Genomic DNA, 17,958 nt, shown 5'->3' with positions numbered 1-17,958 from the left:
GAGAACAGGTTTGATCTGCTTGTGGTACCATGTGTTGCTGAGGAGATGCACTATAGTATTCTCTGCTAGTTGGAGTTTCCTGAGTGCTGAAAGCTTCATGTCCGGGTACATCACACTGATGTAGTTCAGCCAAAAGGTGACAGAGGTGTGAATAACTGATGTCAAGTAATCATCCACCAGGATGACGCAGTCTCCCCTAGTCAACTGGAGACAATAGGAAGTGTTACTCATGGGTACAGCTGTGTGAGAGCTTAGTGTCAGCAAGGAATTCAAGAGTACTTTGGCTGAATTGAAACAATTGTGGGTGTGTTCTTTCAACCAGTGGAGACTGTTGTAAATTGAAAGGGGTTAGTCTAACTCTAAATTGCCCAGGGCCTGCTGGGTTACAGAAGGTCATTATAAAACTGGATGAGACTAGTTAGAACCAGCCAAAGGGTGGGGCGGAAATATAGTAAACAAGTTACAGAAGGTTCCAGAGAACTGTGGAAAAAAGCACAAACAATGCAGTTGCCAAGACAACACATAAACTCATAGAAGATTTGGGTTGGAAGAGACCTCAGGAGGTCTTCTAATACAACCGCCTGCTCAAAGCAGGACCGACACCAACTAAATCATCCCAGCCAGGGCTTTGTCAAGCCAGGCCTTAAAAAACCTTAAAGGATGGAGATTCCACCACCTCCCTACGTAACCCATTCCGGTGCTTCACCACCCACCTAGTGAAATAGTGTTTCCTAATATTCAACCTAGACCTCCCCCACTGCAACTTAAGACCATTCCTCCTTGTTCTCTCATCTGCCACTTCTGAGAACAGCTGAGCTCCATCCTCTTTGGAACCCCCCTTCAGGTAGTTGAAGGCTGCTATCAAATCCCCCCTCACTCTTCTCTTCTGCAGACTAAACAAGCCCAGTTCCCTCAGCCTCTCCTCGTAAGTCATGTGCCTCAGCCCCCTGATCATCTTCATTGCCTTCTGCTGGACTCTCTCCAATTTGTCTACATCCTTTCTGAAGTGGGGGGAGGCCCCAAAACTGGATGCAATACTCCAGATGTGGCCTCACCAGTGCCGAAGAGAGGGGGATAATCACTTCCATCGATCTGCTGGCAATGCTCCTACTAATGCAGTCCAATATGCCATTACCCTTCTTGGCAACAAGGGCACACTGCTGACTCATATTCAGCTTCTCATCCACTGTCACCCCTAGGTCCTTTTCTGCAGAACTGCTGCTTAGCCAGTCGGTCCTTGCCTGTAGCGGTACATGGGATTCTTCAGTCCTAAGTGCAGGACTCTGCACTTGTCCTTGTTGAATCTCATCAGATTTCTTTTGGCCCAATCCTCCAATTTATCTAGGTCTCTCTGGACTCTATCCCTACGCTCCAGTGTATCTACCTCTCCCCTCAGCTTATTGTCATCTGCAAACTTCCTGAGGGTGAAATCTATCACATCGTCCAGATCATTAATAAAGATGTTGAACAAAACCGGCCCCAGGACACAGCAGAGTATAAAAGACAGATTGTGAAAAGAAGTATCGGATACTGCTGAGACAGTTTGAGACTGCTGAGACTCTGTCATGCCGCCATCAAGATCCATCAGTGCAAACTCTGAGGATTCTTTCCGGTATCTGGCCAGCTCCGTTAGGGGACTTCACTACTAGGACTGCATGAGCTAGAGCACTGTGAACAGTTAATAGTTGCTTGCTTGTATAGTCAATAAACTTTGCTTAATCAGAGAGTGGAAGGCTCTTGTCCTGTTACTGGTGTGCCCCATTTAATCCACAAAATTCAGTCAACAAAGACCGCACCATGTTTTTGAACTTTAAAATGCTTCCCTGTACCCACCGTCATCTCCTCTGTCTTGCTTGGGTTTAGCTTCAGCCAGCTGTTCTTCATTTATGAGCTGATCTCATCCAAGCACTGGGCCATCTTGGTTGTAGTGGTATGGTCATAAGTGGTGAAGGATAAACAGAGTTGTGCATGATATGCATATTGAATGATCTGCATACTGGGGGGAGAGATAGCTCAGTGGTTTGAGCACTGGCCTGCTAAACCCAGGGTTGTGAGTTCAATCCTTGACGGGGCCATTTGGGATCTGGGGCAAAAATTGGGGATCGGTCGTGCTTTGAGCAGGGGGTTGGACTAGGTGACCTCCTGAGGTCCCTTCCAAACCCGATATTCTATGCTTTAACTTGAGTCCATGTCATCTGATCTGTACATCTAATGGCTGCATATAGATGTTGAAAAGAATCAGAGAAAGAACTGATCTGTGTGGAACTTACAGGCAAAGGGTCTAGTGGAGGGGATGCAATTTCCTATCACTACTTATTGGGTGAGTCCTTCCAGGCAGGACTCAAAACCATTTTAGCGCATTACCCTGAATGCCTGCTACTTTTCTGAGGTGAGACAGCAGTATCTCATGGTCAGCAGTATTTAATGCTGCAAAGAGGTTCAAGTGGATGAGACTGGATGTCTCCTTTCATAGAAGGAGATCATCCATCAGGGTCACTAAAGTAGTTTCAGTTCCTTGTCTTGTCCAGAATCCATCTGCTGTGGACAGCTCCAAGCCAGAGTTATTCCCCAGCTAAGAACTTTGGGGTCCTCTGAACCCTGACAAATGCAAAGAGAAGGATGTGAAGCAGAGAATCTGCACCAGAAAGTATTTTCCTCATTTGAAGAGGTTAAGAATTGTTCTACAGGGCTGACCTTCCAGAAATAAATCAGAGGGAAAGTCTCTGATTTGTTAGGCTGAACATTTTTTTAAAAAAAATATGCCTAGCCCAGGACTGATATGTCAGCAGTATACCTTCCATTTGAGATTCCAAGTCCGTCTGACAGCACAGCTACCATCTATAAGTACATAATTTAGGATACAAAGGAGTCAGATACCAAACTCTATGCATTGCTGTCTATATTTGGGTCCTGACTGGATATGGAATAAAATGTTAATAATCTCAGCAGTCTGAAGCAAATCATCATCTGTAAACAAACTGACAGACTTACTTTCCCCATCTCTTAAATTTGTTGATACGACAGCATCTGGAAAACAAGGTAATTATAAGTTTTATTCCATTCCTGTCCACAAGATATCATAATCTAGAAGCCATCCAGTAGTACCTTTGCTTATGCACTTGATGGTTTATTAAAGTGTATTGGAGTAAATAGTCCAAGATACTAATTAAGGGCTGAATCCTAGGAAATCCTGAGCACCTGTAGCTGGGCAGCTGCAACTCCTATTAACATAAATGGGAATTTTCGGGAATTCACCACAGGGTTCAGCATCTCAGGATTTGTCCATAAATTATAGGGCTCTCTGTGTTACATTTAACTGATCAAAGTTTTCATTTGTCTACTAAATGTACCGTATTTATAACAGTTAATGACTTACAATTTTAGTTTCTCATGTATTTTGAGTCACATTTTTTCATAGCATTTTCCAATTGTAGAAACCCAGTGATGCAAAGCAAAAACAAAGTTGTTTTATTTTATTTTGTTACTACCTTGCCTTGATTGATAAAATGGAAATCTACCAGACTCATTCATTAAGCAGCAGGATATTGTGCCATACAATCAATATGAGCTGATTAGATCTTTATTTATTTTAAAAGGTTCTGGAGACTGAGAAATTTTATTTCACTTTGCATTTTTTCAAGTCAGAAAGTATGTGTTGCATATTGCCTGACATAAACATTGTGGTCTGTAGTGTAGTCGTACCCATGTTGGTCCCAGGATATAAGAAATACAAGGTAGGTGAGGTATTATTTTTTATTGAACCAACCTCTGCTGGGGAAGGGAAAAGCTTTTTTAGCTTCATAGAGCTCTTCCTCGGGTCTGGAGAAAGTAACCAGAGTGTCAGAGCTAAATATGATTGTTAAACATAAAAATGCACACCTTTAAAAGACAAACCTGGGACCTTAAATTCATAACTCTGCAGGACAGTAAAAAACATAGACTTTACAGAGCCACTGGTTTTATGGCTTATTACAATAACGTATAACATGCCATGCTGCCTGTTAATACTTTATTTCCCACTTCATTTTAAGTGGTCTCCCACAGCACATGTTTAATCCTTATGCTTAACAATCTGTCCCACCTTGTATTTAGCTCAGACACTCTGATTACTTTCTCCAGACCTGAAGAAGAGCTCTGTGAATCTCAAAAGCTTTTCCCTTTCACCAACAGAAGTTGGTCCAATAAAATATCATACCTCATTTGCCTTGTGTCTCTCATAAAATTTGTGTAGATATTTGAACAAATCATACTTAGAAAATCCCCACACCCCAGGTTACACAAATCATATACCACGAAAATCTCACTGAAGACCTCAACATATTGCTTAAGTGGGTCTTCAGAGGTGCAATTGCACTAGCTCTTTGCATAGCAGTGAATCTCACATAGATATGCACCACTCATTTCTGAAATTTGGCTTTATTTATGTTTAAGAAGCTGACATCAACCTTTGACCTAACTGAGGATTGACTAGTGTGTTCTACTCCTCCATTATAGATGAAACCCCTCTCCAGACATGCACATCTTCACAATTGTGAAGATTTGACCAGAAGTGAATGGAATAGGGTCTGGAGATTACTTGGGAACTAAATTAAACAAAGTCTTATTAAACTTTGAAGAGTTTTATCAGTAGGCTGATTTCTCTACAGTGAAGCCTAAATCAGAGTCATGGAGTTTAAGGTGATAAGGGACCACCATATAATGTAATCTGACCTCCTGCATACCACAGGCCACCAGCATACCCAGCACAAATATTCTGAATACTAATTCAGGACAGAAGGTTCTATCTTTATTAACACTCACCAGACAACAAGAAATAAAAAGGCAAACCTCCAATAAAGATTTAATAAAAGTAGTCTTCATATTGCAAAATCAACCATCCTGCACCCATGAGTTACATCACATATTACATGAATTATGAAGTCAGTATAATTGTTGTATGAAGTGATCTAAGCTTAACTACCAATAACCAGGTAAATATTAAAATTAAAAAAAAAAACTTTTTTGAGTTATTTCAGCAAATCAACTGGATTAAACATAAGCACTACTTTATGCACTCTCTCGTTGATTTGAAAACTGCAAAGGTTCAACTGAGGAAGTGGAATCGCTGTGTGTAGTGTAGTGTAGTGGTTTTGTTTTGTTTTGTTTTACCAAACATTACTTGAGTCTCAGCTAGACGTGTCACACCTAGACATGTTTACTTGAGTACATGTCTGTGTTGATATACTTCATGTGAGCCCTCCAGAGACACTTCTCTTTGCCACAAGACAAACAGCAGTTGGGCTGAAGACAGAGGGTATTCAGGGTTCTTCCTCCTACAGGTCTTGTCTTGAGCACCCACATCTTGTTTTAGTCCTTAGGGACTGGATTGGCTCCCTCTCTGGATCAGTGGGCAACACCTCAAAGATGCTCAAACATAAAGTATAGATGTGTCTTTATCTGAAAATTGGGTATTTCTACAAGTTACCAGTTCTCAGACTTTGCTGAGCATATTCTTTGGGGGGGGAATATTTTTGTTTGTCAACCTAGATTTGTCATTTTCCTTGTCTTTGTTGTTGTTTAGCTACATACAATCTTTTGTAGCCGTATTGTACGTTAACTTGAGACAACATCTGTTTCTGATCTTTAACTTATATAGTCGCAGTTCTCTCAAATTCACATTCTCACACAGGGCATGCCTACACTGCACAGTCTTTATGGCGGCATGGAGAGTACATACACTGTGCACACCACTAGTACGGATATAAATATTCATGTAGCAGTGAGGGACTGCTTAGATAAGTAGAGTACAGACACACCAGAACCTTAGGGTATGTACCCTGTGTGGCTCTTTACACCCCCATGCAGTGCCTCCCACATCTACAATAATATTTTTAGTAGTGTAGTGTCCTGCTCCTGTAGCCTATTCCCACTGCCTCCCCCCCTTCCAGTTGCTTTCACCTACACACCGCAGTGTGGACACAGCTTTTCTCTGTAGCATGTCAACTACACATACCCTACATGGCACTGCCTATGGAGGTCCCCTTCCCTTCTTTTCCAGATTTTATTTATTTCTCACTGAGTTCTATTTCCCTCCTTCTCGATTATTTGTATTTATTACTTGTACAGCAGTAGTGACTAAAGGTCCCAATAGTGACTAAACATTCCAACCAACATAAGGAGTCCAATGTGCTAAGCAATGTACAAACTCATAGTAAGAGTCAGTCCTTGTCCTCAAGAGCTTACATTTTAAATTGACAAAACAGATAAAGAGTGTGAGAAAGGGATACAACATACAAGCAGAAGATGGGAAACTGAGGCACTTTGTGATAGAGAGACTGTCTCAAGGTCATATGTAGAAACTCCAGGAATTGTACTCAGGTCTCTTAAGTCCCAGTCCAAAATTTACATCACAAGATTTATCTTTGATAAATTAGCTGAGTCACCACTTCTACTTTGTGACCAAAAATCATTCATATACACAATTATAAAAAGCCTTATCCAATGTAGAAGGGACTGATAAAACTCTTTCTTCCCATGGGAGGTTTCAGCAAATGGTCTTGTCATATAGAGAAATATTCAAGCAAGAGTTCTCTCTTTACATTCTTGGCGACACAGTTCACTTTGTCTAGGGGCACATTTATTTAATCTAACACACCTAACCCATTAACCCTTATTGCACTGGTTTCAATCAAATAGTCCTAGCAGTGAATCAGCTCCAAACAACTGCACTATACCACCCAAAAATGTAGATCTGAATATGTTAGTGCCAGCCTTAAATGGAATAAATTTCACTCTTCAATTACTGCAGCTAGGGAATTTTTCTGGCAATATGTGATTTCTACGAATCTCAGCTAAATCACAGATCTAAATGGAAAATATAGCATCCAAGAACATTGTGGATTTATGATACTCCCTGGAGGATTTGGGTTCCGTACAACGATGAATAGATACAATGAGATATAAATATAGTATTTTCATCTGTGACTGATATAATCTTGTTCCTGCGTTGTTCAATTTATGTAAGGAGCAAGCAAATGTTACCCTTTTTTAGTCTGACATTCCAAGATTTCAGATGTGCCTCCATGAATGAATAAACTGAAGAATGCATATTGCAGTTGGATGCTGTGTAAAATTTTCAAATTTGCCTAAGTGTTTGAGAAGCCTAAATTCCATTTCCAAAAGTGGCTTAAGCTCTTAGGAGAAAGTCAATAAAACTTGGGCCAAAATGAATATATGGACCACATGAAATCATACATCTCCACATTGAAAATGTAAAGAGTTTGATATCTATGATGTGCCTCCCCAGGCCTTTTAGCCCCTGATCCAAATTCTATTGGAGGCAACAGACTCCCATTTACTACAGTGGGTTTTGGATCAGACTCTTAGTCAAACTGTTCATGGTGAGCTCTTTTAATTTTCCTTTCAGTCAGTGTTTTCATCTACCTGGTCATTTATGAAGCTTTTCTGTGAACTCTCTCTAATTGTTCAATATTTTTTACTAATATGACACTCCGAAATGTATGTAGTATATACCAGGTACTTTCACAGCAGAAACTTCTTGACAGGGACTATAGCATTCCTGCCTTGTGATATGATGCATTATTATATTTACACACACAGTGAAAAAATTCACTGATTTGTTTTATCATCATATAGACTTATAGTCAAATGTTTAATTTACTATATTCCTCCAAACTGTAGATCTCTTTCAGAACTGATGCTTCTCTCTTCCATTTTGTAGAGGTTTTATAGATTATTTTCCCCATATATATTGTCTTGTATTTTTACAAAATTAACTTTATTTCATGTTTCTATTTCCTGCATATTTCTAATCTCACTTGCTCTCTCTGGCCTCCGCCTCACTTCATCCTGTCATAGTGCTATGTGGGTAGAGCTTGGGTATGGCAGAAATGCAGTCATACTTGTGTATTCCCTGTGTGCAACTCAAAGATCTCTTTGCCCACCTTGCATAGGCCATGATGGGTGTGTGCTCTGGATATTCCTGGGAAGAGGCCACATGATCTGTACCCCCAAATAATTTGCATCTCATCCCCACTTGGTCACTGCTCCCGTGTTGGGAAGATTAAATTCATTTGGTCTCTGTGCAAGTGGAATGGATTTCACCATTAGGGCTATATCATGAGCCACCTTATACACTGGATTTTAATGGGAGTATTCATTGGAAGTAATTAAAGTTGGGTATGAGATTAAATACTTCACTGGATCAGACCAGTGTGATCATAACCTTGCCTAATCAAACTACTTATCTACGTATGCCACACTTTTCTCTGTGCCGCACAGCTGCAAAATGGGAATAACAATACTTCCTTTCTTCCTCCCTTTGTAAACTCTTGGGGGAAGGGACTACCTCTTATTATGTGTTCACATAGCACTTAGCACAATGGGGTCCCAGTTTTAGTAGGTGCCTTTAGACACCATAATAATATGGTGGTCAGAGGATCAGGGACTTTTTTTTTTTTTTTTGTAAGCTCCATAGGCTGGAGTCTGATTTAATTTACAGTGATATAGATCTTGATAACAGAGTTCTTCCAAATTCATACCAATATAGTGGAAAACAGAATCTAATTTTCCTGTCTGTGTTTATCTTTGCTTATAACACGCCATGCACCTCTATGATGCTATATAAATAAATCAACAATAATATTAATTATAGTTTTCCCCTGCCATAAGCTGGCGTTTGTCCCCAACAAATATGTTTCAGGGCAGAAACACCTGCTTTTCTCCTTTTTTTTCTATTGGTTATAGTAGAGTACTTCGTAGAAATTATTCCAACACATTTCATTTTCATGTAAAGAATATTGTCCTTGAAGCTGTCAAGGTCAGGGGGATATGTTGGTTATCTGCTGTGAAAGTGCTAGTCACACACATAAATCTGACAGTTCATGCTGCTTATAAAGCACCTTAAAAGTCCACTTGTAAAGTAAGGCAAGTAAAGGAAAAAATAGATGCAATATCATAATGGGTGAGGAGGCCATGCAAATACACTAGCTTGGCATATAAATCATAGGTAGGCTTGAAAGGATTAGATTTGTCAGTAAACATCAATTTCACTGTACACACAAACCTATAAAAAATATTTCCAGCAATGATAATCAAAGGTGACAGATAAGCATCATAAGGAAAATGCTGCTTGAGAATTTATTGGAGACTGATTTAAGGATATTTACTTTGTATATTTTGATGTGATATTGACAATATGATTTAACAAGTATAAAGCTTTAACTTGTTGAATCTCAGTGTCTACTGTCATTAAATAGTTATTGTCTAACTCTTCCCATTGTCTGACCTCCCCCTAATTTCCCATAGCTGTGAAAATTTTAAATGGATAAGAATTGAAAAAAGTTTAAAAATAAACATTGATATTATCTGTCAAAATTGTTAAATAAAAATCACATTCTGCCAAGCCAAATTATAGGTAATGTAGCATAATATATTAGGGTTAAACTCAGGAACTGGCTCTGTGGTTGCTGTAGAAACTCATACTGTACACAGAAAGCTCCCATAGGAGCAGTTTAGCCATTTATTTTCCGTAGCTTGTTTTAACCTTTGACTTAGCATCTGAGGGATCCTGACTAGATTTACAGCTTTGTCCTCTAAATGAAGTGACCTACAGGATAACAGAAGAACTGTTAATAACATCACTTCAGCTCTGTGAATTTTTATTCAGACCTTCTTCCTACTATACCTTCCAGGCACACAGCACAATGCTTGATTAATAAAAGAAGAACAAAAGAAAACTCAGGACTTAGACTTACGACGTTCCAAAAGATAACTGTGTTTTGGTGCTGGATTAAACTTTTTGGTTTCTGATCTGCAAATGAGACTGCAAGTAGGGTCTGACCGACTGTGGAGCAGTTTGTAGAATAAGGGCCTTTGAAGAAAATCTTGCTGGGGGATTATGTGGGAATATCTGAAAGGCAACCTCTTCATTAACAAACACCATAATATAAGCATTTCATTGACCTGATAAAATTTGAATTGATGAAACATGTAATGGAAGCGTTCTGTGAATTTACAGAATTAGGCCCCCATCTTGAAAAGGTTTAGGCATGCACATGCTTAAATGCAGGCACTGTGACTTCCCTCATTGAAGTCAATGGGATTACTTGCCATGCTGAAAGTTGAGCACATGCAGAAGTGTTTGTTGAATCAGGGCCCAGATGTATCATGCCATAATAGCATGCATACAGCTCTGTCTCTTTACCAGAGTGAAAGTTACATACAATCAAATCATAAATGTGAAACTGACTGAATGATAAAAAAGGACAAAAATGGACTTTCTCCACTATGTTTTAAATGGCATTTTGTAAAATCAGCAAGGGGAAAAAATTGGTGTACATCCTTTTTGGGCAGCACATTTTCAGCTATACACTGTGGTAAAATGTCATGATCTATTAGGCACTGCAGCAATGAAAATCAGTCTCTCTTGTGACACTTCCAAGAAAAAAAAATAAGTGAATTTTATACTACAGTCTGTCAGTTTTATGCCCTGACCATCGAGCTCATGTTGCTTAATATAGTGTAGTAGAGGTTCATGTTTAAGCAATCCATTTAATAGGGCAGGATTGAAAAAAATATTACTAATGTCATGAACACTGATTAAAAAGTCTTTAGGATCAATCCCTCCTGACTTTACTGAAAAAAGTACCAAAGTGACATAGTATCTTAACACACAGGCAGATTTATTAGGGCTGAAATCTCTGTTCCATTGTATTTAATTAGCTTAGTCTATGGAGAAAAACTGGTGGCAGAGAAATCTCTCACTCTGACACAAAACACTGAACAGCTGTATTCCAGTTAGGTCTGATAAAAGTGAAGCAAGGATACTATTAAAATTTAATTTTCCATGAAAATACATCCACACTGATCAGTAAGATTATGGACCAGGTCCTCCTCCTACTGAAGTCAATGAACGCTTTCATAGAATCATAGAATATTAGGGTTGGAAGAGACCTCAGGAGGTCATCTAGTCCAATCTCCTTCTCAAAGCAGGACCAACACCAACTAAATCATCCCAGACAGGGCTTTGTCAAGCCTGACCTTAAAAACCTCTAAGGATGGAGATTCTACCACCTCCATAGGTAACCCGTTCCAGTGCTTCACCACCCTCCTAGTGAAATAGTGTTTCCTTTGCTATTGTCTTTATTGGTAGCAGAATTCTACCCTACCTCTTTAGTATAGGAACATGCACTCAAGCATGTCTTATACTTTTCTTCATTATCTTCCCATTGCTAATCTCCTAAACAAAATTTAAGTGGACTAACAGGAGAAATAAATAATTAATAAATCATTGTGTCTCTGCATTTTTAAGTAGAGAAATGTAATTGTCTGGCTTTTTAATTTCTGTATGTAATTGTTTGAATATTATGCTTAGTATATTGAAGTGTGAGGTTTTTTTATTATTCTCTACATATCTATTTCCCTCTGTAGACATTAAGAATTCACTATTCAAGTCTCAGGTGTCATTGAACATAATATATTGTAGCAATTTAACATAAAAAACAGAAAGGAAAGGGGAACCGAGAGACTATCCAGCTTTGCCTTAGGCTCAGCAAGGAAAATATGCAGTCTTACTCAGCTCATGAAGGTCATGGATCATAAGGGCTCCTTGGCCAACTCTGACAAATAAGACAGGTTTGATTTTTGTATTTGCTTTTTAGTTTCTTCAGGGCTTTAAAAGAAAAATGACAGATTTAATATTCTTTTAACAAAATTGGCATTGTAAGAAACATGGGATTTATTAGTATATTCACACTGAAACTTTACATCCAGTTCAACAGTAATGAGCTAAGTCATGGGTGCTCAACCAAGGGATCAAGCCCCAAGAGGTTTCACAAACACAACCATCATGTCCTTCCCATATTGCCAGTGGCAGTGTGGGGTTGAGCTAGTTGAAGTAAAAGAAGTCCTGCTGTGGAACAGTTGGAGAAGCATTGATACATCTTAGGGCCCACTCCTAAGACCACAAAAGTTTAGGTCAAATTTAGCAGCGTTAGATCGATTTAACCCTGCACCCATCCACACAATGAAGCCATTTTTGTTGACTTAATGGGCTCTTAAAATTGATTTCTGTACTCTTCTCTGACAAGGGGATTAGCGCTGAAATCGACATCACCAGGTCGAATTTGGGGTAGTGGGGAAGCAATCCGATGGTATTGGCCTCCGTAAGCTATCCCAGAGTGCTCCATAGTGACCACTCTGGATAGCACTCTCAACTCAGATGCACTGGCCAGGTAGACAGGAAAAGCCCTGTAAAATTTTGAGTTTCATTTCCTGTTTGGCCACCATGACAAGCTGATCAGCACAGGTGACTGTGCAGATCTCATCAGCAGAGGTGACAATGGAGTCCCAGAATCGCAAAAGAATTACAGCATGGACCGAACGGGAGGTACTGGATCTGATCGCTGTATGGGGAGATGAATCTGTGCTATCAGAACTCCATTCCAAAAGATGAAATGCCAAAATATTTGCAAAAATCTCGAAGGGAATGAAGGACAGAGGCTATAACAGGGACCTGCCTTCAAGGACTCTTTCCAATTTTTCCACATTCTTCATCTCGTGTGGGGCCCAAAACTGGACACAGTACTCCAGATGAGGCCTCACCAATATTGAATAGAGGGGAATGATCACATCCCTCGATCTGCTGGCAATGCTCCTACTTATACACCTCAAAATGTCGTTAGCCTTCTTGGCAACAAGAGTACACTGTTGACTCATATCCACCTTCATGTACACTGTAACCCCTAGGTCCTTTTCTGCAGAACTGCTGCCTAGCCATTGGGTCCCTAGTCTGTAGCAGTGCGCGGGATTCTTCCATCCTAAATGCAGGACTCTGCACTTGTCCTTGTTGAACCTCATCAGATTCCTTTTGGCCCAATCCTCTAATTTGTCTAGGGCCCTCTGTATCCTATCCCTACCTCCAGCGTATCTACCACTCCTCCCAGTTTAGTGTCATCTGCAAACTTGCTGAGGGTGCAATCCACACCATCCTCCAGATCATTAATGAAGATATTGAACTAAACCGGCCAGAGGACCGACCCTTGGGGCACTCCGCTTGATACCTGCTGCCAATTAAACATGGAGCCATTGATCGCTACCCATTGAGCCCGACGATCTAGACAGCTTTCTATTCACCTTATCGTCCATTCATCCAGCCCATACTTCTTTAACTTGCTGGCAAGAATACTTTGGGAGACCGTGTCAAAAGCTTTGCTGAAGTCAAGGAATAACACGTCCACTGCTTTCCCCTCATCCACGGAGCCAGTTATCTTGTCATAGAAGGCAATTAGGTTAGTCAGGCATGACTTGCCCTTCGTGAATCCATGCTGACTCTTTCTGATCACTTTCCTCTCCTCTAAGTGCTTCAGAATTGATTCCTTGAGAACCTGTTCCGTTATTTTTCCAGGGATTGAGGTGAGTCTGACTGACCTGTAGTTCCCCGGATCCTCCTTCTTCTATTTTTTAAAGATGGCACTACATTAGCCTTTTTCCAGTCTTCCGAGACCTCCCCCAATCGCCATGAGTTTTCAAAGATAATGGCCAATGGTTCTGCAATCACCTCCGCCAACTCCTTTAGCACCCTCAGATGCATTGCATCCAGTCCCATGAACTTGTGCTTGTCCAGATTTTCTAAATAGTCCCCAATCACTTCTTTCTCCACACAGGGCTGGTCATCTCCTCCCCTTGCTGTGCTGCCCTGTGCAGCAGTCTGGGAGCTGACCTTGTTCGTGAAGACAGAGGCAAAAAAAGCATTGAGTACATTAGCTTTTTCCACATCCTCTGTCACTAGGTTGCCTCCCTCATTCAGTAAGGGGCCCACACTTTCCTTGGCTTTCTTCTTGTTGCTAACATACCTGAAGAAATCCTTTTTGTGTCTCTTAACATCTCTTGATAGCTGCAACTCCAAGTGTGATTTGGCCTTCCTGAATTCACTCCTACATGCCTGAGCAATATCTTTATACTCTTCCCTGGTCATTTGTTCAATCTTCCACTTCTTGTAAGCTTCTTTTTTGTGTTTAAGATCAGCAAGGATTTCACTGTTAAGCCAAGCTGATTGCCTGCCATATTTACTATTCTTTCTACACAAGAAGACATGCGTCCACGCTGATGACAGGTTCTGCTCAATAACAATCCAAAGCAGTGTGGACCGATGCATGCTCATTTTCATTATCTGAGTCAGATGCTGCCAGGAGGAAGTTGATTTTCTTTTTTTGATGGTTCGGGTTCTGTAGTTTCCGCATCGGAGTGCTCTTTTTTGACTTCTGAAAGCAAGCTCTACGCATCATCCCTCTCAGATGTTGGAAGGCACTTCAGATTCTTAAACCTTGGGTCAAGTGCTGTAGCTATATTTAGAAATTTCACATTAAAATGAACAACACGTGCTGGGTCATTATCCGAGACTGTTATAACAGGAACTATATGGTAGAATGCAGGTAAAACAGAGCAGGAGACATACAATTCTGCCTCAAAGAGTTCAATCAGTAATTTAATTAATGTTTATTTTTTTTTAATGAGTGTCATCAGCTTGGAAGCATGTCCTCTGGAATGGTGGATGAAGCATGAAGGGGAATATGAATGTTTAGCATATCTGGCATACCTTCCAATGCCAGCTACAAAAGTGCCTATTCTCACTTTCTGATGACATTGTAGATAAGAAGAGGGCAGCATTATCTCCTGCAAATGTAAACAGGCAATTGACTGAATAAGAAGTAGGACTGAGTGGACTTGTAGGTTCTGAAGTTTTACATAGTTTTGTTTTTGAGTGCAGTCATGTAACAAAAAAATGCCTACATTTGTAAGTTGCATTTTCACGACAAAGATATTGCACTACATGACTTGTATGAGGTTGCTTGAAAAGTACTATTTATTTTGTTTATCATTTTACAGTGCAAATATTTGTAAGCAAAAATAATATACACTTTGATTTCAATTACAACACAGAATACAATATATATGAAAATGTAGAAAAAATCCAAAATATTTAATAAATTTCAATTGGTATTCTGTTATTTAACAGTGCAATTAAAACTGTGATTAATAGCGATTATTTTTTTAATCGTGATTAATTATTTTGAGTTAATCATGCGAGTTAACTGCTATTAATCGACAGCCCTAGTATATATATAGCCCTAAATATATATAATTAATTTAAAAACTGGTTTATTTAATAATGAAACACCAATGTGAACATCATAAGAGGGAAAAAAAATGAACACTCAGCCCTCACAAAACAAATAAACCCTAATGTGCCTTTAAGTATCAGATTCATTCAATCTGGGATGAAAAAAGTGCCTTAGTTGTGATTATGTAATGATGTCACTAAATGGCAGTGTTACGGTTTTTTGAGTGCATTAACAGTGCATGTCGATATTTAAAAAAAGGTCTGGACTTCTTTTCGTTGTAACCTTATCTTGGTATTTCCTGGGGATGTAATGCTTTGTTTTGCGTTAATTACAGTTCTCCTCTTTTGTCTGTGTTTTTTTTTTACCCTCAAGTTACTGAAAGGTGCCCTCATCATAACTCCATTTTGACATAGTTAAAGGGAATCAGCTATAGAGACATTATAAATATCACTAGCTGGGCCAGGTCTATTATTTAAACTGTATATTGTGAAGCAAAGTGAGTTTATGTATATACCTGTCACTTTAAGTCTCTATCACTGAAAAATGGCTGAATTTGTTTATTGTGTAAAAGCAAATGTGTCATTGTCAATTGATATAAATACCATTTTACTAGGAATGTGCACAACTGAACAAGTCAAGTTTGCTAAATTGTTTAACCAAACACAAGTAAAAATGAATAAATGAATCATAAAAAAGAACAAAACAAGGGAAAATCGTGTGGGTAGAAAAACTATTTACACTGGTCAAAAGTTTTATGTATTAGCTACCATAACAATAGTTCATATGAAATATTGAAAAAGGGAGAAGTTGCCGGATCTTATTAATGATAAGCAATTAGCAGAATGGCATGTCCTCTATGTATAACAGAGGCTGTTGTAAATTGACAATGAATTAAATCATATAGGCAGATTACATATGTTCACATCACACTCCCCAACAATACCTGAACCTGGGCCGGGGAAGCTAATGATCCAACTAGTGGACCAAGTTCACTGATAAATCCTGGTTACATGCCACCTGAGGCATGTTGTGCATACACTAAGATGATGGCTTGCTGTTCCATTAAGGGATATCAATACATATCTAAATGCAATGTTTTTGACATTGCAACTCAAGTGTGTGGTTGTGACGGCCTCAACCTGTACAATGAGACAGAAAAGCTAGACTTCTGTCCCTGTCCTTTGACGCTCACAAAGTGGCGACAACTAGCTGTAAGGGTAACCTATAATATGGATAAATGGTACTGTGTTGCATCTAACTATAAAAATATATTTGTAAACCTCACTTGTAGTGTCACTACTCAATATTTCTGTTTTAACTCCCAAGTATGTAACCTTGTGCGTCACACTGTATTAATTCCTATTCCAGTTCAAGGAGTAATAGCTTTAATTATTTACGGATGCTTACTCAGTTTGCTAAAACAACATAAATCTCACACACATGCTCTTATATCTGTCTCATATATCAATTTAGTAAAAGAGCCATCCTGATTTAATAATAATCATGTGGCCTAGCAGGGGTTGTCTTGCCAATGCCTATGTTAATATGTATTACACGTTATATATAATGTTAGCACAAAACTTTATCTTCAAATGGTATTATGCTTACTCTTGTTCACTCATGCTAAGTATCCCACAGCATTTTGCAAAACTGAAGTCAGCTTTGGCTTCATCAATTAGAAAATCTGTCAAAATCCAGAGGCTAAATTCTTACTTGTCTATTTTCTTTACTATGTGATCCTTTTCTTTTTAGGCTTTATTTTTTGTCTCTTGACTAGTTACTATATTGTTAATGATAATGGTATATTGTAAGGCTATTCTAATTCAAAGACAGCCCCAGCTGATCCTGCCTGAAAAGTTTTGCTGGAGCTTTTACCTGAATATTTTATGTGATCAAAAATCAATAAATCGTATTGATATGGAAAGAAAATGATGGTGCATAGTAAAGGACGTTAACTTACTTGAGGAACAATGCCATGAAAAGGCTTGACATTTTAAATACAATAAGCTATTTGTTGATCTTCATGAGTGTTTGAGATATTCAAGGTTTGATCCCACCAGGCATTGAGCACCAACGAGAACTGGAGATGCTCATCACTTTTTGGAGTACCTTGCAGGTTTAGATGTCAATTCCCCTGTGCTGAATTCCCATTGCTAACAGTGGGAGTCCTTCCAGCAGAGTACTGTAGCTCTGATCCTTAAACAGCTGTAAAACACCTGGGTTTTTGTTGTTGTTTTTCATGGTCAGACATCTCAGGAATGATCAAACCTAATTTTACCAAACTTTCCACAGAAATTCACATTTGGATAAACAGGAAATTACAGCCCAATAACTCATATTTTCTACATTGTGATGAAAATGCTATGCCAGATGTAATGTACTATCAATATTGTGATATTAAAGTCAGTTGTTTGTGCATATGTTTCAATTGGAAACACAATATAATAAAAGAGAGCTGAGGATTATGGGCTTGCCTTAGAAATGTTTTGATTATATATAAGCCATCATGGATAAGTAGCCATTATAGAAAACTCTCAGTGGTAAATGTAAATCAGAGCTCTCTTAACAATACAGTTCTTGCTTCTTTTTCTTGATTTGAATGAGGGATGGCTGGAGTCATTCCAGATTGAATTATCATAACAGATTGTTAAATATATGCTATAGCTAACATATTAGTACTGTCTTAAGACATAATTCTCACTTGAGGATGGAAGTTTGCAACGCATGCTCTGTGAAAATGGAAAACAGATACTCTTGCTCATTTCTTCATTTGAAAAAAATCCAGTAAAAGAACATGCTTTCAACATTGCTTTAAAAAGTAGACTTGTATATATTA

Source organism: Eretmochelys imbricata, chromosome 1, assembly GCF_965152235.1.
Source record: "Eretmochelys imbricata isolate rEreImb1 chromosome 1, rEreImb1.hap1, whole genome shotgun sequence".
NCBI lineage: Eukaryota > Metazoa > Chordata > Testudines > Cheloniidae > Eretmochelys > Eretmochelys imbricata.
The sequence above is the reverse complement of the archived record's forward strand: the minus strand, read 5'-3'. Positions refer to the sequence as shown.